This window comes from Felis catus, chromosome B2 (genome assembly GCF_018350175.1).
Source record: "Felis catus isolate Fca126 chromosome B2, F.catus_Fca126_mat1.0, whole genome shotgun sequence".
Taxonomy (NCBI): Eukaryota; Metazoa; Chordata; class Mammalia; order Carnivora; family Felidae; genus Felis; species Felis catus.
In genome coordinates, this window is record NC_058372.1 from 124,233,010 (window position 1) to 124,245,816 (window position 12,807).

At 44.0% G+C, this 12,807-nt stretch overlaps 1 protein-coding gene across 5 annotated transcripts in view; it reads left to right on the top strand.

Annotated features, from left to right (window-relative positions):
- Positions 1 to 12,807, top strand: part of ARFGEF3 (ARFGEF family member 3) — a 185,630-nt gene that overhangs the window by 21,703 nt on the left and 151,120 nt on the right. The window lies entirely within an intron of this gene.

The window sequence follows — 12,807 nt, forward strand, 5'->3', positions numbered from 1 at the left end:
AGTGTGAGGGGGTCTCGGCTGTGGTGGAAGAGGCAGTGGCAGGCAGGGACAGGCATCCCTGGGCCACATCCTGTGTACTGGGAATAGGACACTGACTGTCTCCCCTCTAAGAGCGCACCGTTTGAGGAGAACGGAAACGGTAATGGTGATACACTAAGTCTTGGTTCCAAGTCCCAGTTCTCCCACGTATGACCGTCGGGACCCTGAACTAGTCATTTTGCCTGTCAGCTTCCACAAACGAAGACAGACACTGCAAGGCGTCCGGGTGCCTCTGTTTCCCCAGTGTGATTATTGACTGACCAGTAGATGCAGAGAAAAACCGATCTAGAGAGACCCTAGTGGGACCACAGAGAATGACTCTGTCTCCCCAAAGAAGGGCTCAGCATGCTTGCTGGCCGCCTCCCGTCCAGGAGAAGAGCCTCTGATTTACCTCCTCCTTCCTTTCATCTGCTGAGCATTTGAGCAGGAGAGGAGCCGCTAGCCCACAGGGCTTTGGCTCAGGTCCCCCCGTGTGACAGGCATATATGTTTTTTTTTCAGCTTTATTGAGATATATAAGCGACATAACCCTGTGTAAGTTTAAGGCAGACAGCATGATGATTTGATATGTTTCCCTTGTAAAGTGATTGCCACAGTAAGGTTAGTGAACGTCCGTCACCTCCCATAGCTACCATTTTGCGTGGGTGTGGGAGGAAACTTTAAAGTAAGATCCCACGGTGTTTGTCTTTCTCTGACTTATTTCACTTAGCATAATGTCCTCAAGGCTCCTCCATGTTGCTGTAAAGGGCACGATTTCCTTCTTTCTTTTTTATGGCTGAGTAATGTCCCCCATCGTGTGTGTGCACTCACGCCACACTTTCCCTATCCATTCAGCTGTCACGTTAATGGAGCAGTACTCAGACTGTTCGGTCTTAAAGCCTTTTACACTTTATTGAGGATCGGGGCGCCTGGGTGGCGCAGTCGGTTAAGCGTCCGACTTCAGCCAGGTCACGATCTCGCGGTCCGTGAGTTCGAGCCCCGCGTCAGGCTCTGGGCTGATGGCTCGGAGCCTGGAGCCTGTTTCCGATTCTGTGTCTCCCTCTCTCTCTGCCCCTCCCCCGTTCATGCTCTGTCTCTCTCTGTCCCACAAATAAATAAACGTTGAAAAAAAAATTAAAAAAAAAATAATAAAAAAAAAGTTATTGAGGATCCCAAGGCGCTTTGTAGGGAAATCTTTGTATTATATCTATCAATATTTACCACATTATAAGTTAAAACAGAAACTTAAAAAATATTAATTCACGGGCACCTGGGGGGCTCAGCTGGTTAAGCGTCCAACTTCAGCTGGGGTCATGATCTCACAGTTCGTGAGTTCGAGCCCCGCATCCGGCTCGGTGCTGGAAGCTTGGAGCCTGGAGCCTGCTTCGGATTCTGTGTCCCCCTCTCTCTCTGCCCCTCCCCCACTTGCACACCGTCTGTGTCTCTCTAAAAAAATAAACATTAAAAAAAATTTTTTTAAACATTCATTAAAAGTAAGCCTATTGTATGTTAATATGAATGACATTTTTATGAAAAGTAACTAAGAAAAATTTAGTGAGACGACTTTTATATATTTTTTTTTTTGCAAATCTTTCGTATCTGGCTTCATAAAAGGAAAACAGCTGGAATCTTGGCTCTGCTTCTGCATTCCATCTGCTCCAATACGTAGCTTTGGTTGAAGGCGATAAAGAAAATCCTGCCTCATACAGATAAGCAGTTTAAAATGGGAGAGGAATCTGAATTGCCTTTTCAGATAATTGTGGGTATTCTTTTTTGATAAAGTCCCCCCTATACTCCTGAGAGATTGAGAATGGATAAACTTGACTTCGTGGACCCTCTGAAAGGGTCTCAGGCATCTAGGTTGCCCTTTGAGAACCACGTCTTCCCCATTTTAGATGTCAGCCTCCTGAATCCTTCATCCATAAGAGTCTCCAGCTCTTCCTCTTACCTGAGAACGGGAACTCCTCCTAGCCCTGCCTTCGCCAGGCTTGTCCTCGGGCTCCAAGCTTTAGGCCTGCGCAGCAATCCTGTTATTACGCTTTGTAGAGAGATAGATGGCCCTCTGTTGTGTCTCATGCACCTGTAGAACTGTCACCTGGGTCACCTGTCATCCCGCAGAGCTATGAAATTGCCCTGTCACAGCCCTGCAAATAATACTCCTTACTGGGGTCTTAGGAAGATTACGTAAGATTTTAAATAAGACGGTCCTTTGCAGAACGTACATCAAATCATGAGTGCAATATCACTCTGATAAAATAGAAAATAGGCGTGTGGTGTTTTGGCAGTTTGCAGCATGATTCAAGTTTTTTTGGTTTATTTTTGTTTCCCCCACCCCCCAGTTAGTGCTGAGTTTCAGAGTGTGATTTTTAGATAGCAGAACAGGTTCCAGGAACAAAGGAGCCGATAAGAATCTGAATTTAAGTAGTGTTATTTCTGATTCCTAAGAATACAGGGAGGACTGATTGGTCCTTGGGAACGAGAAGCAAATCAGCCCGAGCAGGCTCGATCTGCACAACTTCCCTGTGGCAGTTTAAAGTGTTGGTTAAAATAAATTCCAGCATCTGAAATAAGGAAACTGGCATCTCATGCCACTCTGTCTTCCTCTTCCATTTTTGCTTATAGACTCAAGAAGGTTCTTTGAGCTGGCTTCTCTTGGGCCAGTCCACGATGAGGGTGGCTGTTGATGGGGGCAGGGGAAGCAAACCCCAGTAGCACCACACCACATACCTGCCTAAAGGTAATAGTTTGGTTTTGAACCCGAAGACGTGCAGGGGGTTTCCTAGTTTAGGAGACAATTGTCAGCATTTGTAGAGTCTCTGGGCCTTCCGTCCTTTTCCCCTGGAACAGAGACCTTTGGTTGCTTTCCCAACATCCCACCACCTCCGCCCACAGGACCTGCGTGGGTAACAGGATCTGTTTTTATTGTCTGCCTCAGAGGAGGCTGCCCTATCACAGGCGCGACGTTCCTGTCTGGCCAACGGGTGTGCTCTGCGTCAGATGGATCCGCATGGAATGGGAGAGGGATGCTCTCTCAGACTTGTGAGAGTGAAGTTCTTTCTTCCCTGACACTTACCACATTTAAATGATGTTTGGAGTGGCCATTAGCTGTGGTAAAGCAGACACTTAAGAGGGTGGGCCAGGAGGAAGATGGAAAGAACCTGGGTTCTTGGCTGTGTCATCGGAGCACCGAATCACCTAAAATTGGGGCCAACCCGCCTCCATGTACAAGCCACTTAGGCACCCTCAAACCTGTATTTGAACCTCTGACTATCCTGTCTCCATGTGTAAGCTACTTAGGGAGTTGATTTCCTGTCGCTTGCAGCGGAAAGCATTCTCCCTGTTACACCCACGTTAAAAGAAACCACGTGACCCTCAGGGACCAAGAGGGGAGGGGGGCTAGGTGAATTTGGCAGCCTAGAAGTTCTCTCGCTGGAATCCTTTTCCTATTGTCTGGCCGCATTTTGACCATTCTGTTGACCTGTTTATTTCTTCTGCAGGAGAAGGGTAAGGAAATTCTACATTAAGTATTTGGTAACTCCCGTGAAATAGTCAGGGAAGACCGCTGAGATGTCTGTGGCATTTACAAGGTGTGAGGGCCTAGACGTGGGGCTTTGTCACCCTCTCCCACACAGTATGCACACTGGTGCATATTATAGCCTTCTTCTGCCCCAGATAACTGATTTCCTTATGTGCTTGCCGGTAGCTAGATTCTAAACTCTGTCACCCTTATACCCAGGCACGTGGTGTAATGTGCCTCCCCACAATATTGAAGGTCACCAATTATGAAACATCGATCTTTGCCAGGAATTGTGCTAGTGACGTTATACATTATCTTATTTAATCGTACAGTAAGTACAATTGGTACTCATATGACCTAAATTTTAATGAGAAAACTGAGGCTGGAGTGATAAGATCATTTGCCTAAAGTCACACGGCAAATACAGGACAGACAAGAGGTTCAAACACAAGTTTGAGGGTGCCTGGGTGGCTCAGGCATGAAGCATCTGGCTTTGGCTCAGGTCATGAGTGCACGGTTTGTGAGCTCGTGCCCCACGTCAGGTAAAAACCCGAGCCCTGCTTCTCTCTCCCTTTCCCCCTCGTGGGATTCTCTCTCTCTGCCCCTCACTCCCTTGTGCCCCCCTGCCATCAAAGTAAAATAAAGTAAAATAATAAAATAGACAAAAAATAAGTATGGGTCTGACTTGAAAGTTGTTCTTTAATATAATCTGTGTCTTCAACGGATATTTGCCAAATACCCGTCACTTAGATATGTTAAAATAGGAATTATTGTTGTCCCTGTCTATTCCTTCATTTCCCCTTTCACCTTCGGGAAACGCATTGGGACAGAAGGAAATATTACCTGAATATTGGCTTTTCTCTAGAAATAGCCGTTGGTAGTATATGAGTTATGAATGCCTTCGGCTGTAAGGAATGGAAAGCCTAACTGTGGCTTAAACAAGATGGGGCCTAGGTTCCTCACGTCTGGGAACCTACTGGCCCTCATTATATGTGGATTTTTTTTTTTTAATTTTTTTTTCAGCGTTTTTTTATTTATTTTTGGGACAGAGAGAGACAGAGCATGAACGGGGGAGGGGCAGAGAGAGAGGGAGACACAGAATCGGAAACAGGCTCCAGGCTCCGAGCCATCAGCCCAGAGCCTGACGCGGGGCTCGAACTCACGGACCGCGAGATCGTGACCTGGCTGAAGTCGGACGCTTAACCGACTGCGCCACCCAGGCACCCCTATATGTGGCTTTTTGTACCACCGATGGCTCTTGCAGCTGCAGTCGTCACACCCTCCCCCCCCCCCATCCAAGACGGAAGGCAGCAAGACGAAAGGCCGAAGGGCAGTGCAAACGAAACAGGTCTTGTCCTTTTTCTCAGGAAAGCAAAAGTACTCCAGGGAGCCACAAGGAAGGCTGAAAAAGTAGGGGAAACAGGATTGTCGGCAATGACTTAGACCATTCTTGACCTGCCACTTGGGGCTGACCATGCTGTCAGCCAAAAACACAGTTGGAATCGAGTTGCTAAGAAGCCTGCTAAAACGGCGAGCCACGTGCCTCAAAGAAGCAGAGGCCGTTCGCATTTGAGAAGGCGATGGAGATACCCCATCTTGCTGATAAGATGGCTGAGCCATACGGAGACAGAGAGCTGGTTTCCTTAGACTCTGCTGCTCTTCTCCCTCTGCTTCCCTCAGATTTCCATCAAGTGTTGGCTTTCAGAGCTCTCTCATATCCCTACTTGGTTGATCCTTCCCGTCCCTTTGAAGGAGTTCAGAAAGCTTCTGCCTTTATCTTGTGGATAGAAACTGCACACCAGAGAGACCTAAGTAACACGCTGAGGACTATACCCAACATTTGTTGGCCAAAATGAACCCACAGATTGCCAGATCAGGCCAGAGTTCTTCTACCAGACTCCATTGCCTTCCCTGATACAGGGATCTTCCCTTATAGCTTCACACTTAAACCAGAGCAGGGGGACTTCCTGCTCGGACCCCCTGAGCTTTCAGTCAGGCAGGCCCCAGCGACTCGGCTTCCTAGCACAGATGTCTCTGGCCTTTCGGGGACAAAAAGCTTCCCAGCCGGCATAAAGCTATCGGGTCCCTCCGAGTCCCCAGGGAGAAAGGGCAGTCAGTCAGTGGGGCTGTGAAGAGTAGCAGTAGGCAAGTGCTCATAAACTTGAGTATGAAGGTTTCCCCAGGTTGATCTGACCCCGTCTTTGAGCAGCAGGGTTCCTCATCATTTTGGTCCTGGTCTTCATGTTCCTGCCTTCCCTGGCTGGAACTAAGAGTGCCTTGGTGCCTCTGACACACAGGGAAGGACACCGTGATGTGAATAGTGTGTTGGGTGACTAGACAAGGTATCTGTGCAGCCGGAAGAGAGTTTCCGTGGTGGAGTTACTCTCGGTTTTCCACAGTTTGGGGACCTCTCCCATCAATATTAGGATAGAAAATGAGTGGGGGTTCTTTTTTTTTTTTATCTTGTAGAAGGAGAAACCCTTAGCTAGAGATCTTTACATGTGAGATTTTGCCAATATAAATAATAATTATAACAGAATTATAGTATTTAAAATACTTGAATACTGGCTAAGATTTTTTAACTTGTTTTATTTTTTATTTTTGAAAATTTACACCTAAATTAGTTAGCATGTAGTGCAGCAATGATTTCAGGAGTAGATTCCATAGTGCCCCTTACCCGTTTAGCCCATCCCCCCCCCTCCAGTAACCCTCAGTTCTCCATATTTATGAGTTTCTTCTGTTTTGTCCCCCTCCCTGTTTTTATATTATTTTTGTTTCCCTTCCCTTCTGTTCATCTGTTTTGTCTCTTAAAGTCCTCTTATGAGTGAAGTCATATGATTTTTGTCTTTCTCTGACTAATTTCACTCAGCATAATACCCTCCAGTTCTATCCACGTACTTGCAAATGACAAGATTTCATTCTTTTTGATTGCCAAGTAATACTCCATCGTGTGTGTGTGTGTGTGTGTGTGTGTGTGTGCGCGCGCGCGTGTGCGTGTGTGTGTGTATACATATATAGCACATCTTCTTTATCCATTCATCCACCGATGGACATTTGGGCTCTTTCCATACTTTGGCTATTGTTGATAGTGCTGCTATAAACATGGGGGTGCATGTGTCCCTTCGAAACAGCACACCTGTATTCCTTGGATAAATGCCTAGTAGTGCAATTGCTGAGTCGTAGGGTAGTTCTGTTTTTAGTTTTTTGAGGAACCTCCATCCTGTTTTCCAGAGTGGCTGCACCAGCTTGCATTCCCAGAATACTTGATAAATTTATTCGCGATTTTCCCTTTCTTCCGTGAGAACATCTTTATCAGCCTGCAGGATTCCCTGGCTTTGCGGGTACCCATATAGGTGCTTGTGCAAACTCACCAAGTCCCTATTTGGATTTAGGCCATTTAGGGCCAAACCTGTAGCAGTTTGGCTGTGTTGCATTTGCTCTGTGTGATCTGTGACGGCTGTGAGTGGCGAGAACCGTAATGCCAGGCCAACTTCTGTTAACACCCATAAGGGGGAGGAGCTCCACCACGGCCCTCCTGGTTGAGTCAAGCTTTCAGTCCCTCGCTGTCCCGTTTTCATACCCTGGGCTGGGATTGTTGTCAGGCAGCTTTTACTGTCTTGTGATCTTTAATCATTTCCCTAGGAAGGCAGTCCGCTACTGGTTTTTTTCTCTTGAGTGCATTAAAAAGAAAAAAAACCACTGCACGTATTTGTTTTTCTCCCAGTACATGTTTCATTTAGGAAGGCCATGCAGTTGTATAATAGATTGGATACTTCCTCCAGTGGAATAAAGCAGCTCTGTGCTGATGTATTGTTACAAATACAGCTGCTTTCAGGGTGACTGGGTTCTAAGGCAGTTTACAGGGTTGAAGGGTAACTAGCACCCAGACACAACCCCACCCTTTAAAACTATATTTATCCTGAGAAACAGTCTTTTCTTCGTTTCAGAGAGTGCCAGACATGAGGCTATTGAGTGGCAGATTAATGTGGATCTTACTCAGCTGAGTCTACAGGCTGGGAGAGGGAAGTATAGAATCTATAATGTGTTTAAAGCAGACAGCTAATAAGGAACCAAACCAATCGTTTTGGCTTTCGCCCACAGCCTATTTTTAAAAAGTGCTTACAGAGCAGAATCTATTGGGATACTCAGAAGTTGAAACACCACACACATATTACTGTTGGGAGAAGTTGCTATTTATGGGAATATAAAATTTTACATCATTGTTCTCTGTCTGATGCTTATTGCCAAAAGGTATTGCTTAGGGGGAGTGATCTCTATACGTGGATGGCTGAATGTGATTTTTGAAGCCCGTGGGGGAAGAACTGTAGAGCGTTTAATGGGACAGAGGCTGTAACTTCAAAATATAAAAAGGCATCAGTTTCTTTTCCCAGCTTTATTGACAAGTAATTTACAAATCAGTATATACAAATTAAACTGTTTAATTTACAAATAAAACTGTGTATATTGAAGGTGTACAACATGATGACTTGATATGCGTAGACATTGTGAAATGATGACCACAATCAAGTTAATTAACACATCCATCATCTCACATAGTTATAATTTGTGTGTGTGATGAAAACACTTGAGATCTACCGTGTTAGCAAATTTCAAGTATGTAATACAGTGTTACTAACTATAGTCACCACGCTGTACATTACATCCCCGGAATTTATTCATCTTATAACTGAAAGTTAGTACCCTTTGACCAATATCTCCCTATTCTTCCACCCTTTGGCCCCTGGCAACCACCATTCTACTCTCTCTTTGACTTAACTGTTTTAGATTCCACAAATAAGTAGATCGTGCATTGTATGTCTTTCTGACTCTGGCTTATTTCACTTAGCCTAACATCCTCTAGGTGCATCCATGCTGCTACAAATGGCAGGATTTCCTTCTTTCTTATGGCTGAGTAATAATCCATCATGTGTTTGTGTATTTATCCTAGGTATCTGTGTTTAAGTATAGATATCTAGTTATATCTGGGTAGGTAGATAGATATCACATTTGCTTTATGTATTCATCTGTTGGTGGACACATAGGTTGTGTCCATACCTTGGCTATTGTGAATAATGCTGTGGTGCACATGGGAACACGGATATTTCTTTGAGACTGGTTTCATTTCCTTTGGGCACGTACCCAGGGATTGTTGGATCATATGGTAGTTCCCTATTTAATTTTTTGAGGAACCTCTGTACTGTTTCCATAAGGGCTGTACTAATTTACATTCTCACCAACAGCGCACATCCTTGCCAACACTTATTATCTCTTATCTTTTTGATAATGGCCATCCTCACAGATGTGAGGTGATGTCTCATTGTAGTTTTGATCTGCATCTCCGTGATGATTAATGATTTTGAACAGCCTTCTAATGCACCTGTTGGAAATTCATGTGTCTTCTTTGGAAAAATGTCTATTCTGTTTCTTTGCTCATTTTAACGGGATTATTTATAATTATTGAGTTGTATGCATTTTGTACATATCTTGGATATAACCTCTATCAGGTCGACAGTTTGCAAATATCTTCTCCCATTCTGTAGGTTGCATTTGCATTTTGCTGATTGTTTCCTTTGCCGTGAAGAACTTTTTTAGTTTGATGTCATCCCACTTGTTTATTTTTGCTTTTGTTTTCTGTACCTTTGGTTGTTATCCAATAAATTGTTGCTAAGGCCAACGTCAAGGAGATTTTTTACCATATTCTAGGAGTTTTGCAGTTACAGGTCTTACATTTAAGTCTTCAATCCATTTTGAGTTAATTTTTGTGAGTGGCATAAGAGAGGGGTCTAAAAGGTAGTATTTTGTCCTACAATATGAAATATATTTGTTTTAAATTATCTAGAAAGTAAAAGAACACACAAATAACACACTTGTGGGGGAAAAAAGAATGTTTTTAGGTTGCAAAGCATGTTGTTACTGCAGAAAATTCAAAAGCCTAGAAAACGTCATTCCTGATATCTAGTGCCATGTTGTTTGAACTATGTAGTAAGTTTCATTACATCTGTACTTTATAGATGAGCGGACAGGCATGGGGCGGCTAGCACTTGCCCCAGGTTACCCAGTAATAACTGGTAAAGTCTGAATTCCAAACCTTGACAGTTGGACGCAAACATCAGATCATCTAGGGATAATACATCTTAACATTGCTTTTTCTTTTGAATGTATATCATGAAAATTAGGTCACAAGGTATGTAATGTTTTGCAGCTTGCTACTTTTACTTAGTATTATATTGAAAAAAAATTTTTAGATGCCATTAGGAGTTCTTTAGGAACGTTTTGAGGCTATTAAAATTCCATCAAATTGATGCACCATAAGAAAAGTCATTTTAATACTTCCCCCATTGTAGTTATAATTCTAAAAATTGCTAAAAATTGGCATAAAATTCTGGAGAGCTCCTCTTTGAAGGTATGGTCTCAATTTTAAAGTGTATGCCATTGTTGGGGCGCCTGGGTGGCTCAGTCGGTTAAACGGCCGACTTCAGCTCAGGTCATGATCTCACGGTCCGTGAGTTCGAGCCCCGCATCAGGCTCTGTGCTGACAGCTCAGAGCCTGGAGCCTGTTTCGGATTCTGTGTCTCCCTCTCTCTGACCCTCCCCTGTTCATGCTCTGTCTCTCCCTGTCTCAAAAATAAATAAAACGTTAAAAAAAAAGTGTATGCCATTGTAATATTAGTAGGGCAGTTTACTTGCTTAGTAGATTTCACAAAGACCTTGATTACCAGTTAATTGTGAGCCAAGAAAGGTGAATACATTCCCCACACCCACCAAAAGTTAACGATTTTCCTAACCACCCATGTAACCAGCCACTGTGTCCTGTGTCATGGGGGTGGGGAAGGCACTGATCCTGCCAAGAGGGGCTCTAGAAATGCTACTAGGGTCAAGCAGAAGCGTGAAGGAGGGCAGCATTTGTGAAGATGGATGGATGTGTAAATAGAGAGGACATGAGGTTTAAAAGCCCTGAGCATGCCTTTGATGAACAATTGTTAGCCTTGAATGGTACAGTCTATCTTGACATGGGAGATCTAAGCTTTAACGTATTGTCCTTGGCCTTTCCCTGTATTCAAAGTAGACTGATGCTTAGCTTTTACATGTTGGGCTAAATTTGACAATTTAAGGCTGAAGAGTTTATTGTTGTAGACAAAAAGTCAATGAAAGAGTAAAGGATACAGGTTCTTCTATTTCCTGCGACCTGTGGGCCTGTACATTTTATATCTGAGTGCACTATTCAGATGGAAACAGTTCTCAGTTATACCCATCCTGAGAAAAGCAGGGATTATCGTATTGGCTTTTGTGTGCTGGATTGTTTGGGGGGAGAACATAGGTCAGCTGGAAAATAAAAAAAAAAAAACTTATTACCTTGGTCAACATTCAAGGATGCCTATGCTTGTTTCCATATTGTAGATGTCTTTATCCTCTCCTTTTAGCTTTTGCTTCCTCATGATAGAGAGGTAGCCTGTTGCTGTGGAAAGAGAGAAGGCTTTTGTGCCATATATATAGTCGTTCTCTTTGAATCTGGATTCTTCCATTTACCAGCCCTTTTACATAATTTGGGGAGCTTTCATGTCTTGAACTATGAAATGAACTTGATAATGCCCAGTGTCCCAGTTCTCATGAGGATTAAATGAGCTATAACCTAATGGAAAATTTCCCAGCTTAAATGGATGGGCTTATCACTTCTCGGCTTGTTACATCTCCTCCTCTAGAGCAATGACCCAAGTGCTCCTTTGTTTCCTGTTTTAACAGTAGGGTTAAGCTTCTAATGGGACCGAATGCTGTATATTGGTTAGGTGGCATCAGACACATTACTTACCATCTCTGAATCTGTTAGCTCATTGATCCTGTGGAAATAATTACCTCTCCCAGTTTTGTAGTAAGTACTCAATTAAATGAGATTATAAAGTGCCTGGTGCAGAGTGGGCACTCAATGACTGGTGAGTACTTGTACTGGATGGGCATATCTTTGAAGGAGATCTTTCCTTCTGCCGTCTTCCCTTCCGCCACCTTTCTATGCAGTCACAACTTCCTCTGGCTTCTTTGCTAGCCTCCTTCCCTCTCTCCGCTTGCTGGCTGGAGGGATTTTTCTGCGCTCAGTCTTTCTGCTGTGCATCTTATACTTTGCTTTGGAAGTTTCATCCGCTTCTAAGACTTCAGCCACCACTTTAAGATGGATATCCTTTAATTGCTGAGCTCCAAACCAGTACATCCAATTTTCTGCTTATCCACACTTGGATGCCCAAAGGAACCTGAAACTCAAAATATTGAAAAATATAGTTATTATCCTTGCCATTTCTATCCTCAAAACTGTTCTTCCAGTAAGTCCTCTCTATTCCTCTTCTGTGCTATTTCTAGGTTCTGTTTCTTCCTTTAAAAAACATTTTTAAATGTTTATTACTTACTGAGAGAGAGAGAGAGGAAGAGTCAGAGTGCAGGCAGGGGAGGGTTAGAGAGAGAGGGAGACACAGAATCCGAAGCAGGCTCCAGGCTCTGAGCTGTCAGCACAGAGCCCGACACAGGGCTCAAACTCAGAAACCGCAAGATCATGACCCGAGCTGAAGTTGGATGCTTAACTGACTGTGCTGCCCAGGCTCCCCACTGTTTCTTCCTTTGCATTCCTGAACATAACTTAACTGTATTGTACTTCCAGTGCTGGGCCTTGTTAACAGAGTGTAGTTCCTTCCTCCAGGCTTTGCTACCTCCAGTAAAGAATGATGACAACAACAAAACTATAATAACGAGACAGTGGTGAAAGTAAGAAATGGTACCATGACAACAGTCATTTGTTGAGTGTACATGACATGCTAAGCACTGTCATACCACCCTACATCCTGGGAGAAGTGGGACCCTTCTCTGGGCTTATGTAGTAGAGGCTCCATTCTTGTCCTCTCCAGAGTGGAGGGAACATTCCCACCCAGAGCCCACCCCAGTGCCTCAGTTCATGTTCTGGACACTTGAGACCTCAGAATTCCCTGCTTGGACTACACTGATCCTCCTTGCAGAAACTGCATGCAGACCTCTTTCCCGGTTGTATCTTTCAGAAAGCAGATGGTGCCCCAGATGTGTGCATCTCTAGGCACAAGGGCTGGATAAAGGGCAGCTATTTGCCTAGCTTGTAGTCTGAGATCTGTGCCATGAGACCCATTGGAGGGCAGGATAGAGCCAGGGGTGGGAAGAGAAGGCAGTTTGGCCAGGGACCTTCAGGAGTGCTGTAAATGTTAGGATGAGAAATCAGTAATTTTTCTAATGTAGCTTTTTATCTAATCCTCATAATATTTCTCC